The 19,700-nt window shown below is 41.8% G+C and overlaps 1 pseudogene; it reads left to right on the top strand.

The window, feature by feature from the left end:
* The first annotated feature begins 17,198 nt into the window (after nt 1-17,198).
* LOC135556079 (protein mono-ADP-ribosyltransferase PARP9-like) lies at nt 17,199-19,658 on the top strand (annotated as a pseudogene).
* The last annotated feature ends 42 nt before the right edge of the window (nt 19,659-19,700 follow it).

Below are 19,700 nucleotides of genomic sequence, written 5' to 3'. Positions count from 1 at the left end.
GCTACTAGATGGGAGTGTTGCATTAAGAATGAAACCAATGGCAATAGTGTTGAAGTCAATGGATGCAATAGTTTTTCAAAGAAAATCTGGAGGGTATTTAGGGGATATTTGGGGAGCCAGAGGGGGGAATACCGCTAAACTACCACTAGATGGCGCAATTTCCAAACATAATTCAGGGTAATTTATATATGTTGGGACAGCTGTTTCGACACCAATGAGATATCAAGTATTTAGTATGTCCCGCCTTGTGGATTACAACTGCAACCTGTCTTTCGCTGGGAGCCCTCTGGTACGCTCAACCTGAGGGCATCTAAAGATTGCCCGGACCATCCAGAAGTAGGAGGGTACCACTGTCATCAGGGTGCTGAAGCAAAGACATGTGAGGACAAAGGCTGAGAAAGATGCAACTGCGGCCTGCAATTCAGGGAGTTCCTGCGTATGGGCATTCCTGCATCTGCAGCAACCCCTATTTATACTTCTATTGGTCAAGTTTTAAGCTAGGACAGGCGGGAGGCGGGGTCGCTCCAGTACAGTATGTGGCGTTAATGCACAATAAAGTTGGATGCCAGCTGACGAAAAAACCCACTGAAGAAGAGGAGGGGCCAACAATGGTAACTAGCTAGCCGTACACCAGTGGACAACGTCCTTCGACCCCGCCTGTCGGCCATCATTTTCACACAAGTACACACACAGACAGAAATCAGTAGCATGGGCAGCCACATGCGATTTAGCAACATTAATTGGACTAAATTGTTTTCGGTATCTTTAAGTTTTCAGTGTATCAAACAGAGCGTATATAGCCTTGTTGAATAGTTTATGTTTACATGTTTAAGTTAAACGGGTGCTGGACTAGAAGAGGCAGTGCTCCTGTTGTCTTTGTGCGGACTCCGTTGTTCTAAATCAGTTGCTGTTTTGTAAACTGTTGCTTACATTAACTTGCTTGACCATCTTGCAGGTGCTATAACTGTTGCTTACATGTAATATTTGCTTTGTGGACTTCACGGGACAGATGTTGCTCTATGGTTTTGTGATGAAATAAACGTACAGTATGTATAGTTGAATTTATTCCGCCACTGTGTGACTGTTGTCTTTTTGTTGTCACTGCCTTATTGTATAATCACAGTGGCGTATGAACTAATGGGTTATAGAGAAACCAACATAATTATCACAACATAAGATTGTAATATGGCTTTTTTACTGCCTTGGCTTGCTCAGTGATTTTAACCCACGCACCGCTACTGTGTGCGAATTGTTAAGACTAGGAAGAATGTGACAGGCTGAAGTCACGATGTCTCCTATGCTGTGAGTCTTGGCTTCTCACCAGCAGAAATAATATTTAGAGGATGATACTGCATGGTTTTCACTGATATCATTAACAACTTTATTACTTATGGGCCCTTTTTGTATACATGAACTTATATCATGTTATGTTTTGTTATGTGGTAGATCTTCTACCAGCTCAAAATGGCTAAGGGCTCTATTCAATCTGGATAACGGAAATTCACCTCCAAAGCCCAAATTACATTTAAAGTCAATGTTCATGGTAAAACATTGCATGTCTATCTTTACATATCAATTTCGAAAAATCTATAACGCTTCAGAGATGCGTATTGAATAGAGCCCAAATAAATCACTCTTTCCATTGTAAGATGATACTTAAAGCTGTTTAAATACTTATGACAAGCCTATGACACACATCCAGTGGAGGCTGGTGGGAGGAGCTATAGAAGGATGGGCTAATTATAATGGCTGGAAGGAATAAATGGAACGATCAAACACATCCATTTATTCTATTCCAGCCACTGCACACATCATAATGTAATGTACCTGTATGCCTTAAAGTATTACCACAACTTTAAATTACAACTTTCCCGTCCTGTGTAGCTAAAGGTATGTTTTGTGTTTTCATTTAGAATTGAGATTTGTTATCCGTCATCATGCTGAAATGTGTAGAAATAGGATATTAAATTACATTAGCCATATACAACTCAGATTCTGGAGGCTCACCTGGCAATGGTGTAATGTTGGAAACTGTGTAAACGGTTTCTGTTCAGTGTATATATACAGTACCAGTCAAAGGTTTGGACACAGCTACTCATTCAAGGGTTTTTCTTTATTTCTACTATTTTCTACATTGTAGAATAATAGTGAAGACATCAAAACAATGAAATAACACATATGGAATCATGTATTAACCAAAAAGTGTGAAACAAATCTAAATATATTTGAGATTCTTCAAAGTAGCCATCCTTTGCCTTGATGACAGCTTTGCACACTCTTCGCATTCTCTCAATCAGCTCAACATTAATGATCCCACATTTGTTTAAACGTCACACCCCTGTGGCACATCCTGTGATCTCAAGAGACCAACAGATGAGTGAACATGAACAAATCATTCCACACCCATGCTAATTATAACACCCAGGATATCCCAAGACATAACAATTACTATAATGGATCTATCTTTAGGAACAACAGGTACCTTTAAAACGATTTTGGAGCAGGTGGCTCGGAACAAGTTTAAGACTTCATTGTGCTCTGGGCTTCCTGGCTGAATGAGGCAGGAATGGCATGACGTGTTTGCTGACATGGCATGCCAATGCTGAGGGAGACTGTAAATCGGTTGAGCTGGAGTGAGCACAGAATACAAAGTTAATGTCCTTAAGCTGACGTTTTCATTAATTGTTTCTGTATATGATGCTATGTCTATGCCAAGTTTATCTTATTGTTGGGATTTCTAAACACAGTTCATTTTCTGTATGTAAAGCACATTTCTGTGAACAACAGGCAAAATGTATTTAATACGCGTATGGTTAAGTATGGTTAAAATAACCAAATTCACACTATATGGAATACACAAATATGCATTGTAAATACCAAAGGGAAGAGTAACTGCGAACTTGTCGATGCATCTGATATTGAGGCTGTTTCCATGGCCGTCGATTGTGATCGTAGCTTCCTCGCTGGAAGAATTGTATTCTATCCTCACAGTCACTCCCATGGTACTATGCATGTCGTGGATGCGCTTGAGTCAGACAAGTTTAGGATGGAGTCATCGTTGATGCGGTTGCTGACTTGCTCCTTCAGGATCAGGTCCTTGATCCAACACCTGGCTTGGTCCACTCTGGCCTGAGAGCCAATGACAAAAATCCTCATCATTTTGTGGCATGTCACCCTTACCCCAGGTGAACAATGCTGTACCAATATTGGACACAGTACATTATTTAGATGAAATCTTAGGGTTTTAGTCAGTGAGAGCTAGTACTATGGTTAACTTTGTTTGGGTCTATGTGACAGTAAATGTTAGGGGGTAAAGAACGGCCCACATGGTCAAATATAATGCTGCTCCACAGTGCACTGGGGGATAGCATTATACCATGTGCTGGCCTTTCCTTTCTTTACCACCATAATAAGGAAGCCTTTACACTCAATTTTTTCCCCAGATGCTCCTCTTCTCTTGAGTGTCAACGCATGTGCCCTCCTTCTTCACCATAGATTTGTGGAACTCTGTGAGCATGGCAGGCTGGAAGATGACCATCCTGACCAGCTGAAGTGTGTTTTGGGACGCACTACCTCCACAACAGTATCCAACATGGCGTCAGCCACCTGGCCCACCTGTACATTGCCCTGACCTTCAATGACAGAACAGGATATTTGCCACATCTAGCAAGTGTGGATATGAAGTTTAACAACATGCAACATTTATATTATATTGCTGCAAGTAATTGCCCAGCAATGAGACAATAAAGATTTTCTGAATCTGAATGTGCTTGTTAGCTTTTACTGTCTAGTGGAGGGAAAAGATTTAAAAAACAAAGCACTTAGCAAACAGCTAGTATTTAAGTGGGCCAAGTCCCGTTCCTTCAATCTTATGGATTCTCACTGTTGCAAAATTCCATTAACTTTCCACAAGTTCCCAGGTTTTTCCCAAAATCCCAGTTGGAAGATTCCCAGAATCAGAGAGGAATAAGAAGGAAATCCAGACAACTCTAACCAGGATTTTTTTAGGAACTCCGTCATGGTCTCAACTTAGTGTTGAAAGGTAGAAAAGTAGAAAACGCAAGGTGAAATTTAGAAATTTGATAATTAAACTGCAGTTTTCCACGATATGTCAGTCACTTAAGTAGCCCATGTCGGCTAACATTTTTTAAATTGCTGTAAGGTTGTCTAGCCAAGTTATCTAAATCTTGTACCTGAGTATTCTTTCCTGTTCTGTTTTGTAACTCACCTGTGCCAAGAGCATAGATGTGAGGGTATTCTGTGCACACATTTGCAGAGCTCCTTTGACCAACTCCTGGATCGCCTTTGGGTCCTTCTGACCAACCAGGTGGAGGGTCTTCTTTAACCGCAGTTTGCCCGGCTGGGTCAGTATCCCTCCTTTGTTAAGCTGGGTTCCTGGAAATATACATTGTATTACATTGATTGTTTTACTGTACATTGATTTCAGCAGGCATAGCAGAGCCCATTCCATATATACTTGGAAATGAAAGATTCAGAACATTTCTTATGGAGTGTTTCCTGATTGTACCAGCACAAGGAACATGCAGTGTTGTGCAAGTTCTCCCACTTAAAAAGATGAGAGGCCTGTAATTTTCATCATAGGTACACTTCAACTATGACAGACAAAATGAGACAAAAATCCAGAAAATCACATTGTAGGATTTTTAATGAATTTATTTGCAAATTATGGTGGAATTTGGTCAATAACCAAAGTTTATCTCAATACTTTGTTATATACCCTTTGTTGGCAATGACAGAGGTCAAACGTTTTCTGTAAGTCTTCACAAGGTTTTCACACACTGTTGCTGGTATTTTGGCCCATTCCTCCATGCAGATCTCCTCTAGAGCAGTGATGTGGGTTCTATGGGGTTGAGATCTGGAGACTGGCTAGGCTACTCCAGGACCTTGAAATGCTTTTTACAAAGCCACTCCTTCGTTGCCCGGGCGGTGTGTTTGGGATCATTGTCATGCTGAAAGACCCAGCCACGTTTCATCTTCAATGCCCTTGCTGATGGAAGGAGGTTTTCACTCAAAATGTCACGATACATGGCCCCATTCATTCTTTCCTTTTCCTACACGGATCAGTCGTCCTGGTCCCTTTGCAGAAAAACAGCCCCAAAGCATGATGTTTCCACCCACATGCTTCACAGTAGGTATGGGGTTCTTTGGATGCAATTCAGCAGTCTTTGTCCTCCAAACACGACGAGTTGAGTTTTTACCAAAAAGTTCTATTTTGGTTTCATCTGACCATATGACATTCTCCCAATCTTCTTCTGGATCATCCAAATGCTCTATAGCAAACTTCAGACGGGCCTGGACATGTACTGGCTTAAGCAGGGGGACACGTCTGGCACTGCAGGATTTGAGTCCCTGGCGACGTAGTGTGTTACTGATGGTAGGCTTTGTTACTTTGGTCCCAGCTCTCTGCAGGTCATTCACTAATTCCAGGCCTCTCTCATCTTTTTAAGTGGGAGAACTTGCACAATTGGTGGCTGACTAAATACTTTCTTTGCCCCACTGTATCCTCCATGCAAATGAATGTTGAAAGAAGAGATATTTAAAAGCTTAAAAGTTTGCATGTCCAAAAGGCATCCATTTTGTGGATCGACCCAGGTCCCTTATGTAATCGGCTTGACTTTTTCTCCCTCCTAACTAGCAGTGTTATTAAAAGAAGGGATGCACGATATATCAATGAACACATCGGAATCGGCCGATATTAGTTAAAAATGCCAACATCGGTATCGGCCTGATGTCTACTTTAACAATGATGTCAAAGCTGACGTGCATACCTATATAACGTAGGTACATGACGTAATGACGCCACGTAAAATGCTACACGGGCAACACAGCATTCCTAACCTAGCCCACAATGTCTGCTGTGTGGATCGAGAAGTTAACAAGTCGAGCAGTCATTTGAAAGAGTAAGAACATTTCAGCGAGACAACTCAAAGGCGAAATCCACTAACGCCAAGATAATGGAATTCATTGCCCTTGACAATCAACCGTTCTCTGTCGTGGGTGATGTTGGCTTTCGCTAACTGGTGGAGCACTGGTACACACTACCAAGTGCTCTATTTTTCAGATGTTGACCAACCGGAGTTACACAGTAATAGCGTCATTGTTATTAGCTTCACAACATACTATGGAACGCCCCTTAGGTCTTTGAATGTCAAAAAAGATACACATCAAATAACACCATTTGACGCATTAAATAAGCTTTTAATTTGACACATCAAATAACACAGTTCTATTATCGAATGTTGTGTGTTCTGAATTTACACACGCAACCCAAGCATCACCACTACTATCAGTAGCACTGTCAAAGCTGTACAAACAAGCAAACACCGGCCACGAACGATGTGTTTTCAATACCACGTTGGTAAAAAAAGCATTATTTGTTCGACCGCAACTTCTGGGGTAGCTCGCTAGCTTTAACTTGGTACCTAGCTAGCACCAATACAACCAGCCTGAAAACAATGACCAGTAGAGGTAGTTAGGTAGCCACTTGTTCTTCACCTATTAAAATTGAACTTCATGAAAATAAATAGCTAGCCAGCTACTTAACCCTGTTGCCCAAAGCTAACATTATAAGCAGCCAGCTAGCTTCATCTGGCTAGTGAAGCTCGACCGGACCGGGTTATGTGTTGTGAAGCTAGCCACAATAAGGAGTAGGCACAATAGTGGAATTTGCGGTTTGCCTTCAAAATAAAAGTACCTCTTTGAAAGTGATGCAGAAGGCTACAATTGGTGGAATCATGGCATATTTAGACTAGATAATGTTAAACAAGTTTGGGGTGTGAAATGGGATGGCAATGAAATGGGGTGTCAGTCTACTCGGTGACACCCACAGAACACAACTGCGAAGAGTTTACACAAATATTAGCGTATTAGCTCTTATCGCGGGACTGTGACTGTGTAAAATCACCTCCCCAATGAGCCTATTGTGTGTATGGACATTCATATTGCACTGTACAGCTTTACCTAAGGATTGGGGATCAATGAAATGGGGTATCAGTCTACTCAATACCCAATATATATTTCCCCAACATCCTCCTCAGAGTTATCAGATTCCAAAATATCCACGCGGTATTGTTTTTCCTCGGGAATAGTGTTCAATTCATATAGATTGACAATAAATGTGGCTCAGTTCACAGTTATTTCAGTCCTGCAATAAGAGCTATGATGGTAATATTCTCTGGGTGTCACTGAGTAGACTGATACTGATACCATGTCAATGATCCACAATCCATAGGGTAAAGCTGTACAGTGAAATAAGTATGCCCCCAATGCAATCCTCAAGTATAATACATCCAGTGTTCAACAGAGTTCAACAGATTTTTGTCAAATTAACAAATTATTGTCCTTTGTTGATTTTATATAACAATATTCCAACCTTGCGTAGCATGATCTATTCAATTATGGACCGCAAAGTCCACTATTTTGGATAATCCTTATTGTGGCTAGCTTCACATATATGGGTCCGTCCACCATTAATCAAATAAGTGTCTTATAAATTAGGGTTATTTTAAATGATGACACTTAGCTACATAGTTAGCTAGCTAACTATAGCTACTAAAACAGATAGTGTTGTTTTGCTATGTTTTTGGGGAAGAATATTGTTGGCATCCATGAGCTAGCAAGCTTTTTTTATAATGACCAGCACTGTAGGTGCACGAGACAACTTTACCAGCATCATAGCAGTACAGGCATAAAGTATTTAGTCAGCCACCAATTGTGCAAGTTCTCCCACTTAAAAAGATGAGAGAGGCCTGTAATTTTCATCATAGGTACACTGCAACTATGACAGACAAAATGAGGGGAAAAAATCCAGAGAATCACATTGTATGATTTTTAATGAATTTATTTGCAAATGATGGTGGAAAATAAGTATTTGGTCAATAACAAGTTTACTTACTCCTGGTTGGAGATTCCAGATTCCTGCTTATTCCCTCCTGAGTCAGAGAATTTTCTAACCAGGTTTTCTGGAAAACAAGGATATTTTGGGAAAGTTACCCCATTTTTGCAACGACCTGGGACAGAAATCACCCACATCTGTATTATAGAACGAGCTCCCTAAGTAACAATGAGATGACAATTCTGCATGATATAGACAATGACGTGTGGATCTAATGACGACCCATGACTACATGGAACTCTATGGAACTCTGCATGGAACAACGTCTATTTGCGCCCCTACTGGATGGAAATGTAATGGCTGTGCTCAATGCAATGGCACTTATAAATGTAGATCCTTCAAATACTCACAAACAGGGAAATCGATCCCAATCAAAGGTGTTATTACGTGCTCCACTAAGGCAGTTATTGATCTTATAACTTGTCCTTGTGCTAAAAATTATGTGGGTAAAACAAAGTGTGAATTAAAAGTACGTATCTCAGAGCATCGTAGCACCATTAGGTGTAAAAACTTTACTTATCCAGTTGCGGCCCACTTCTTGGAGGCAGGCCACTTGATTTCGTCTCTGCGTTATATTGGCATCGAACATGTCACACTCCCTCGGAGAAGGGGTGACCTTGATCATTTATTGTTAAAACGAGATGCTGCCTGGATCTTTAATTTAAAGACCCTTGCGCCCTTCGGTCTCAACGTAGACTTTGATCTGAAGCCATTCTTGTGATTATTGTAATTGTTTGTAAGCTTGTGCAGTCAAATTAATCTATGATCGTATGCTATCCCATTTGTTGTTTGCATGTTGTTCTTTGTATGACATTTTAATATTTGATAATTAACCAATGATATTAGGCCACTCTTGGCCATGATTACAGACACCTGTGTCTTTTGACACTACATAAACGAGTCTTCCCGCAGTGTTTGTGATTATACCCTGATAAAGACAGCTTTGCTGTCAAAACGTTGGTAATTAAATGTTTGCATCTGAGCTCCGAGAGTGTGCGGCTCTCTTTTATTTTCAAGTTTTCAGCCAGCACCTCGTCTAAATAGGTGTGCGTTTCTTTTTTCTAGATGATTGCATGGAACTCTATACCACATCAAGTAACTCATGAATTAAAAAACAGATAAAAATACACCTTATGGAACAGCGGGGACTGTGAAGCAACACAAACATAGACACATGCATACAAACACACAATAACATATGCGCTATACACACATGTGCACATGGATTTTGTGTTATACATATATGGTAGTAGAGGCCTGAAGGCACACACTATGTTCTTAATATATGTTATGAATGTATTGTAATGTTTTTAAAATGTATAACTGCCTTAATTTTGCTGGACCCCAAGAAGAGTATGGGGATCCATAATATATACAAATACAAGTAATTGCCAAAATAAAGGAAATGCCAACATAAATTGATTTAATAGGGTGTTGGGTCACCAACGGAACAGATTCAACAATGCATACATTCTACAAGTGTCTGAACTCTACTGCATGGATGAGACGTCATTCTTCCACGAGAAATTCCATTCTTTGGTGCTTTGTTGATGGTGCCACTCAGGTGCCACTCCAGAATCTCCCATAAGTGTTCAGCGTCGTTAAGATCTAGTGACTGAGACAGCCATGGCATATGGTTTACATCGTTTTCATGCTCATCAAACCTTTCAGGAACTCGTGCCCTGTGGATGGGGGTATTGTCATCCTATGGGGGCATAACTATGATAGCCAGAAAAATGGCCTGCCCAGCATTTTTATACATGATCCTAAGCAGGAACCACAACTGTGTAGAAACAGCAGCATTCAATATACTTGTTTCCCTCATGTACTCAAGTGTTTCCATTGTTTTGGCCCTTACCTGTATTTTTATCTAACATGTTGCACCTTCCTGAATAAACTCCAGAATAAACCTCAAGAACAAGGAGATTTTCCTGGTGCTCGGGAGGTCCCTAAGTTTCTACATTTGTCAGGACGTTATGTGGTTAAGTCATTAAAATTACTAGCAAATATATTGTTTATTTTCTAGAAACCTATCATTGATGAATTCAGCTGATTAGTTATCTAGCTAGTGGGAGTTAGTTATCTAGCTAGCTAAGCACTTCCCCAGGAGTTTCAACCTAGCTAGCTAGCTAGCTAGCTACCTACTGGCATTTTTATTATCTTTACAGATAATATAAAAAATATTAATTTTCCTGGCGCGTCTAGAGCTGGATAATATAGCAAGCCAGTTGATAGTACATTAGCTAGGATTAATGCAATATGTGACAGTAGCTATATGGGCAACGTGAGATGACAAGAAATTTCATCACATCAGAAAAAGGTTTATAGCTAAACTGGAATTACTGAGTCTTCCATTGCAGATATCCACTGGCAAATCTTTAAATAAAATCACATTGAAATAGCATTAGGCTGAATTAGCTAGTTAGCTTTTGTTGGATCCTGTATTTTACATTATAGCCATTACCATATATATGATTGAATATTATCTGTTGTTTGCTTGTGTGGATGTATGTATGTGTTATGCAACATAGCTGACTTGAAACATTGTTAAAAGTATCAGGGCCATGGGACTTTCTCATGATGGAAAAATACAGAGAAGCATGAAGACAGGAACTGTTCAAATTAGTTGGGAGGGGGGCACATTCAGAGCGGGCTGTTGCGAGAACAAGCGGTCTTTTGTTAGATAACAGGAGCCAGGTGCGAGATAACGGTATGGAGCATGAGAGCCTGGATGTTCTTCGCAAGCAAACAGTTACATCTATCAACAGAAGCGCCAAGAGGCGGGGACCCGCCTGAGCGCCTGCAATAGGCTGAGCAAGTTTAAACCACGCCCAGTCTCTACAGTGATAGGCCAACAGACGGGTTGGAACTGTCTATCACAGTATAAAGAATACTGTTTTACATACGTCTTGTCAGTTCCCTGTTCTGCCCTGTGTGGTATTACAGTGAGCCCGTATATACGAAAGTTGCATTTGCCATTTATTAATTACTTAGCTAATAAAAAATACATAGTATAAAATCGGTGACTCATTGTTATATTTATCCTGATACCAGATTTGAATTTACGCAACTCTAACACTTTCTTACCTGAGAAGAAACTACTTGCTGGGAGTCTGCCATGTTGCAATGTGGCTACTGACTAGCAGGGTTGCCAGGTCTAGGTAAAAATGTATAGCCCGATGAGCACTCTAAACCTGCACAAAAGGCCTGAAAACTAGACTCTTTTTTTTGCACAGCAAGAGAATAGTTACCACATTTATACAATAAACCATTTTCCCATAATGTTATTGAGCAAATAAAGAAGGAATATCGACGTAAATCGTAACTACGTTAGAAGCAAAATGTGGGTTTCATCAAAATAATAATTATTGCGAACTATGGCATGACTCATTTGAATATGACGCAAGAGAAAAGTTCATTCACCCTCATTAAACTCGCCAGAACATTGTCCATCAATGGATGTCGATTTAACTCATTTGACTGCTATGATTAAGCAATAAGGCACGAGGGGGTATGGTATATGGCCAATATGCCATGACTAAGGGCTGCTATTATGCATGACACAACGTGGAGTACCCATTAAGATGACTGTTTATCATTTAAATAGGTAAAGACCTTATAGAGTTTAATTCGGGAGATGGTAACTCTCTAAACAATTTCTTCTGTGGTGCCCCAAATCTTAATGAGTTAATTGTTACATTATTAATTTAATTGGGTAACAATTAAACATAGTTAGTGGATTAAACAAATAACAGTCATCAGATTAATGAAAGTAAAGGAACGACATATGCAATCTCCATAGAGAAACATTGGCAGTAGGATGGCCTTACTGAAGAGCTCAGTGATTTTCAATGTGGCACCGTCATAGGATGCCACCTTCCCAACAAGTCAGTTCGTCAAATTTCTGCCATGCTAGAGCTGCCCCGGTCAACTGTAAGTGCTGTTATTGTGAAATGGAAAGTCTAAGAGAAACAACGTCTCAGCCACGAAATGGTAGACCACACAAGCTCACAGAATGGGACTGCCGAGTGCTGAAGCACGTAGAACATAAAAATAGTCTGTGCTCGGTTGCAACTCTCACTACCGAGTTCCAAACTGCCTCTGGAAGCAACGTCAGCAGAATAATTGTTCGTCAGGAGCTTCATGAAATGGGTTTCCATGGCCGAGCAGCCTAAGGTCACCATGCGCAATGCAAAGCGTCGGCTGGAGTGGTGTAAAGCTCAACGCCATTGGACTCTGGAACAGTGGAAACGCGTTCTCTGGAGTGATGAATCATGCTTCACCATCTGGCAGTCCAATGGATGATTCTGCACTTGACAGATGCCAGGAGAACGCTACCTGCCCTAAGGCATAGTGGCAACTGTAAAGTTTGATGGAGGAGGAATAATGGTCTGGGGCTGTTTTTCATGGTTCAGGCATGGCCCCTTAGTTCCAGTGAAAGGAAATCTTACAGCATACAATGACATTCTAGACGATTCTGTGTTTCCAACTTTGTCGCAACGGTTTGGGGAATGCCCTTTCCTGTTTCAGCATGAAAGCGAGACCATATAGAAATGGTTTGTTGAGATCAGTGTAGAAGAACTTGACTGGCCTACACAGAGCCCTGACTTCAACCCCACAGAACACCTTTGGGATGAATTGGAAGGCCGACTGCGAGCCAGGCCTAATTGCCCAACATCATTGCCCAACCTCACTAATGCTCTTGTGGTTGAATGGAAGCAAGTCCCTGCAGCAATGTTTCAATATCTAGTGGAAAGCCTTCCTAGAAGAGTGGAGGCAGTTATAGCAGCAAAGGGGGACCAACTCCATATTAATGCCCATGATTTTGGATTGAGATGTTCGGCAAGCAGGTGTCCTCATACTTTTAGTCATGTAGTGTAGATGTAGGTAGCCTATAGCCCTACATCTTATTTCAGATAGTCTACAGTACATGTAAACTAAACCACTCATCAGCTTGCTTCGATCAAATTAACAGATTCATTTATTCAACATGCATCATTTGGCGATTTCAAGGTAAGAAGTGCTCGTGTTTCCCATTAGCCTGCTGGAATAGGCTACAAAGGATGGGATGGTAATTTCAAACACTGAATTAAATATTAATAATATGTACAGTACCAGTCAAAAATTTGGACGCACCTACACATTCAAGGGTTTTTCTTTATTTTGACTATTTTCTAAAAGTGATGACATCAAAACGATGAAATAACACATATGGAATCATATAGTAATCAAATAAACTGTTAAACAAAAAAAAAACATTTTAGTTTTTAGATTCTTCAAAGTAGCCACTCTTTGCCTTGATGGTGACTTTGCACACTCTTGGCATTCTTTCAACCAGCTTCACCTGGAATCGTTGGCTGCTTTTCCTTCACTCTGCGGTGCAACACATCCCAAAGCATCTCAATTGGTTTGAGGTCAGGTGATTGTGGAGGCCAAGTCATCTGATGCAGCACTCCATCACACTCCTTCTTGATCAAATAGCCCTTACACATCCTGGAGGTGTGTTGGGTCATTGTCCTGTTGAAAAACAAATGATTGTCCCACTATGCACGAACCAGATGGGATGGCGTATCACTGCAGAATGCTGTGGTAGCCATGCTGGTTAAGTGTGCCTTGAATTCTAAATAAATCACTGACAGTGTCACCAGCTCAAACACCCCCACACCATCACACCTACTCCTTCATGCTTCACAGTGGGAACCACACATGTATAGATCATTCGTTCACCTACTCTGCCTCTCACAAAGACACGGCAGCTGGAAGCAAAAAGCAAACATTTGTACTCATCAGACCAAAGGACAGATTCCCACCAGTCTAATGTACATTGCTCATGTTTCTTGGCCCAAGCAAGTCTCTTCTTATTATTGGTGTCCTTTAGTAGTGGATTCTCTGCAGTAATTTGACAATGAAGGCCTGATTCACAAAGTCTCTGAACAGTTGATGTTGAGATGTCTGTTACTTGAAGTCAGCTGTAAACCGAGGTGTTGTTAACTCCAATGAACTTATCCTCTGCAGCAGAGTTAACTCTAACCAGAATAGAAAGAGGAGTGGGAGTTTGAGAAACAGACACCTCACAACTCATCAACTGGCAGCTTCATCAAATAGTACCTGCAAAACACCAGTCTCCACGTCAACAGTGAAGAGGCGACTCGGGATGCTAGCCATCTCGGCAGAGTTCCTCTGTCCAGTGTCTATGTGTGAGTTTTTTTAAGCTCCCTGTAGGCCGTCTCGTCTTTGTTGATAATCAAGCCTACCACTGTAGTGTCTTCCGCAAACTTGATGATTGAGTTGGAGGCGTGCATGGCCACGCAGTCGTGGGTGAACAGGGAGTACAGGAGAGGGCTCAGAACGCACCCTTGTGGGGCACTTGTGTTGAGGATCAGCGGGGTGGAGATGTTGGCCCTGATGAACAGATGCAGACAGGTCAAGCTAAGGCTAAGCATAAAACATATTGAGTTCACAGTACCAGAGGTCCGCTTTCATGGGTACACCCCCCGGCCCAATCTGACGTGAAGGCATTGTCACCTGCATTGCCAAGTTCCTAACACGGCTCTCAGAGGTGTATGAGCCACTAAGGAGGCTCATGGACTCCATCTGCCATTGGCTCCCAAAACATGACGTAGCGGTGAGGAAAATAAAGCAACTAAGTCACCCAGACACCTGTACTGCAATACTACGATGTGTCAAAGCCTGCCACGATTCAGAGTGACTCGACCCAGTATGGACTGGTCTGTTGCCTCATGCAGGAGGGCCAGCCTGTGGCATTCACCTCTAGGGCACTCACTCCAACAGAGCAGAACGATGCACAGATAGAGAAGGGGTGCCTCAGCATTGTGTTTGCTACCTACGCGCCCCTGGCAGATAGTAAGTCTAAATCTCTTCCACCACAGTGGCAATGACTTTCTTCTGTTAGTTGATCATTACTCAGACTTCTGGGAGATTGACCTCCTCCCCGACCTCTCAGCAGAAACAGCGCTCAAATGCTGCAAGGCTCAGTTTGCCCACTATGGCCAGCCAGATAGGGTAATCTCAGATAATGGCCCCCAATTCTCCTGCTTTGAGTTCAGGAATTTTGCTGCGGAATGGAAATTCGAGCACTTCACCTCATCGCCACTACACCCAAACGCTAATAGGAAGGCAGTGCAATACTACAGTCAAAATTGCAAAGAACCTCTGCGAGAGGGCAAGGATGCCTGGAAAGCAGTCCTGCAGTGGCGCAATACCCCCAACGGAAGGTATGAATAGAAGTCCGGCCCAGCGCCTTATGGCACGGCGCTTAAAAGCAGCTCTGCCAGTATTCAACTCTCTCCTGGAGCCCTGTGTGGTGACAGACATGCTCGATAAGCTTCATCACTGAAGGCAAGTTCATCTACATAAATCTGCAAATTACTTACCTGAGCTCAGGGTGGGTGAACGGTGCTGAAGAAGCAGATACCAGGGGACCGGACAGGCCTCTGGAGACTCTGATCCTGTGTGCAAAAAGTTGCCCCATGCTCCTACATGGTCGATGTGAATGGATCACTGTACTGTAGTAACAGGGTTGACCTTTGGGTTGCTGAGCCAGCACCTACTCAGAACCCTGATGGTCATAGGGGTTCTATGACAAAGGATGGAACCACAGCAAGTAACGTGGGGCCTGAGGCACTGGGCGAAGAGCCAGAGGATCACAGGGCAGCCGCTCCCTCACCCAATACTTCCCTCGGATAGTCAGGTGACACGCCTGCGCGTGATCCCGTAGTCCTCACAGAAAAGTCCCATGTCTTTTCACGCTGCGGGCAGCTGTCCCAGCCACCTAAAATACTTAATCTGTAGGTTGCTTTTTATGGATTGTTGACAGAGATTTTATAAAATAATAATAATAATAAAGACATGGGAAAAGTGAAGAGACTGTCAAAATGTGTTTGTTTTTTAAATACCTGAAATAAAACTAAACTGTACATGTTGGATATTATTATTAGGTTTGTTTTGTTAGTGAATTGATTGCTCCAGTCCTATTTTATAAAACAGATGTTAAGCGTGTAAAATGGCACGTTGATGCCATCTGTTGGTAAATCTTAATTACTGCAACACCAGCGTTTTTACTGGTGTGCTTGATATACCCAGATGTATTACAATGTGCTGAACAAGATTGGTTTGTCGCATCAATGGCTCGTCATTTAACATCGAAACAATATGTCCTCTGTAGAAGTCAGGGCATTCGTACTTCTTGCGGAGCATCGCAGAGCTGTTGTGTAGGAAGTTGTCAACAGGACCTCCCGCCCTCACCTACTGTCAACCAATCATGTCAATGTGAAGCTTTACAGAGCTTTCCTTTATTGTTACAACATTTGACAGGCGCAGGGCGATGTGGTGAAATTGTATCACACCATCCATACAGCGCCTCTGGCCACATTTTTCTGATCAAGTATAAATGGACTTTTAGTCCGTCGTCATTTGCTAATTCCATAAAACATTCGTTGCTGTGAGGTGAGTAGGCTATAATACTGTCACAATTTCCTTACAACTCTAGTTGTTGGTTCGATTGATTTTGTTAAAGTATTGTGGCAAACTAACAGTTAGTGTTCGGGCGTGTTCGTGTCATTTGGAAACTGACTTTGATTTAGTTAGTTTGAAAGTTAGCCCAAGTCAACTGACGTTGTGTTAGTGGGCTAGCCTGCTAGTGGACATGTGTTTTGGATGCATTTATGGTTGACTAGCCTTTTTGTTGCTTTCCTTTAGACTGACTTAGCTGGGCAATTTACAAAACAGATAACGTTCCCGATTAGCTTTAGCCCCCCGGCTGCCAGTTTGGAGATAGCTGCGAATACAATTCCTGAGTGCACACTTTCCCTAATAAAGTAAACTGTCACTGTTGTACAGCTGGAACAGTCAGTAGCTAATGGATACAAATACATACGTTGACACATAACTTTATTTCCCACAGACTCAAATTCAATAACCAATTCAAAATTGAATTTTTTTTTGTTTGTGTGTGTGTAATGAAACAGGCAGGGGGCAGGCCTCGAACCCTCAACCTTCTAGCCCGAAGTCCAGTACACCTCTCCGACTGTTACACTACTCCCTCTTTTCAACTGTGCCCCAAAAGCATGCTCAAGCGGCAGTCGATATCCGCGCTTGTAAACCCAGGGTTGTTACTAAATATATAAAACTGACATGACTGATCACGTTAAATATATTATATTATTATTATTATTATATTATATATTATTATTTAACGTGGTCAGTTTACTTTCAGTTTTGATTATAGCCTCCTCCTTAATGATACAAAAACAAATGTCCACACCCTTAGGAATGTCCAAAATAAAAACATTTTACTGCAGTAATTTTGCATTGTAACTGCAGTTAGAGTGCAGTATAACTGCAGTACACTGCAGTTATTTTGCAATTATTGCGTCCAAAATACCACAGTTGACTGCAGATACTGCACTTTTACTGCAAAACTACAATCTTTTTTTGTAAGGGCACTGTGCACAGAGGTAATTTCAACGTCTATTACACGTTGGTTCTGTGGAAACGACGTTCATTCAACCAGTGTGTGCTCAGTGGGTCTTCATCTCTGAATGTAATATGCTAAAATGATCTTACTCAAACACTTGTTCTTTACAGGTTAACATTGGATTCCCTATGCTGTGTGAGCCATGGCCAAGTCATTGAATATCCCTCTAGAGGAAGAGATGGTTAGCATCTTAGGCCAATGTGGATAGGCTCTGACTAACGTCCTGCAAAGCAAGTTTGGATGCACTACTGTGCTCCATGGTGTAGATGCCACCTGTGCTCCATGGTGTAGATGCCACCTGTGCAGGGCAGTCGAGGAAGCCCTCTGTCTTCCCCGAGGAAAGGTTTTCTATACATCTATCCAAGAGCTTCAAGGTGTCTGTGTGGAAGGATGACCTTACCACTCACCGTGTTGATGCTGTGGTCAATGCTGCCAACAACAGGCTAAAGCATTGTGGAGGTCTCGCAAAAGCACTTAGCGATGCTGGTGGCCCAGCTATCCAGCAAGATAGTGACCAGTACATTTTCTGAAAAGGAAAGTTGTCAGTAGGAGATGCTATCATCGCCCCACCTGGATACCTTCCATGCAGGAAGATCCTTCATGCTGTGGGTCCAAACCTTCCATACAACGACAGAAAATCTGAAGTTGATAATGTCACACCACAACTCCAAAGGGCTGTTTTAAGCATTCTGAAAGTGGTCAAGCAAGATAATCTGCAGTCAGTTGCCATTCCTGCCATAAGTTCTGGCCTCTTCAACTGTACCTTGCCACTCTGTGCAGACGTCATTGTTAAAACCCTGAAAGAGTACCATGATTCAAATTATTCTGGTGCTCCACTAGGGGTTCGTCTAGTTAACCATGATGAGCCATCGGTCAGGGATATGGAGAGTGCGTGCCGTCAAATACTGGGGTCCTCTGGTTCACATAGTCCTTTGCCAGGGCAGACGGTGAACAGATCGGCAAATGGTCCTTTACTACGTCCAAACAAAGTTGTCCTGTGGCTGTTGTATTTTAGAGATTGCGAGGATATCTTATTATGTGGTCTATAATGATATTAGGCCACATCAGCTGCAACCTTGTTGATATACACAACTAACTATATTTAGTGAAATATGGATTTGCCAAGTGAAATGTACTTGACATTAAATACGTTTTGCCCATAACAGTCAGAGGTGTCCAGAGGCAAAGAGGATATGTGAAAACGGGTCCAAGACCATGGAGGAAATCTCTAATTATAGTTGCTGGACACTCCAGGTGTGGTGGGTCATAATAAGCACCCCAGCAACAGGGTTAAAGTCGAATCCGTTTCCATCCACTAAAGTATACTCATCAGAGTTTGGGACAATTCCGTTTAGACTCTAGTCAATTCAGAAAGTAAACCCAATTCTAAAGTGACCTCATTGAAAAGCATTGAAGAGAATTGGAATTTCGGTGTCCTTCCTGAATGGTCTGTAATTGGAATCAGAGAGGTGCAGGGGGCTGCCATAATCGACCTTGTTAGCTCGAGGATTCGATCCACCAACCTTTTGGTTACTGGCCCAATGCTCTAACCAGTAGGTTACCTGCTGGCAGAATACAATGTATGATTTAATTATAACTTATATTCTTGTGCCAGTTTCATTAATGTACAAAATGATATGCATTAAAGCTTAGATTTTGCCATTGAACGTGCTATCTTTCAATCTACCCTTCTTATCTAAATGATAAACAAATTCATAGATTTGTTTGTGTCTACCTGTTCTCCGGATTGCTCCAGATTTTGATTCACTCAACTTTGGATGTTCATCAAAGCTGACCAAAAACAGTTTTCACCGGAAAGATACCGCGTCTGGGCTGCAAGGATATTCATGCCGAGAATCTGCTGTCAGAGCTGGAGGCAGACATGGTTAGGATTAGTGCAGGAACATTTTGAAATAAATACAAGTACCTCAAATATTCATAAACTTTTATCAATTTTGACTGTCCACCAAACCTTATGAAGTTCTCCCTCAGATAAAAAAAAAGTGACATGGCCCGATGGTGCTGCCAATGCTGCTCCCACCACCAATGTTTTTTTTTTACCTTTATTTTACTAGGCAAGTCAGTTAAGAACAAATTCTTATTTTCAATGACGGCCTAGGAACAGTGGGTTTGCAGTGGGTCCCATTTTGTGTGCGTGTGCTTGCACACATGGGTGAGCTTGCCATGTGTCTTATGGTTATTGGTTCAACATTTTCATAAGCATATTCTCTAATAAACAGGTCGGAACCAACATGGCTGAATACCTGTGCCGGGCAGCAAAAAGACCCG

Source organism: Oncorhynchus masou, chromosome 15, assembly GCF_036934945.1.
Source record: "Oncorhynchus masou masou isolate Uvic2021 chromosome 15, UVic_Omas_1.1, whole genome shotgun sequence".
In the NCBI taxonomy this organism is placed as follows: Eukaryota; Metazoa; Chordata; class Actinopteri; order Salmoniformes; family Salmonidae; genus Oncorhynchus; species Oncorhynchus masou.
The sequence above is the reverse complement of the archived record's forward strand: the minus strand, read 5'-3'. Positions and strand labels throughout refer to the sequence as shown.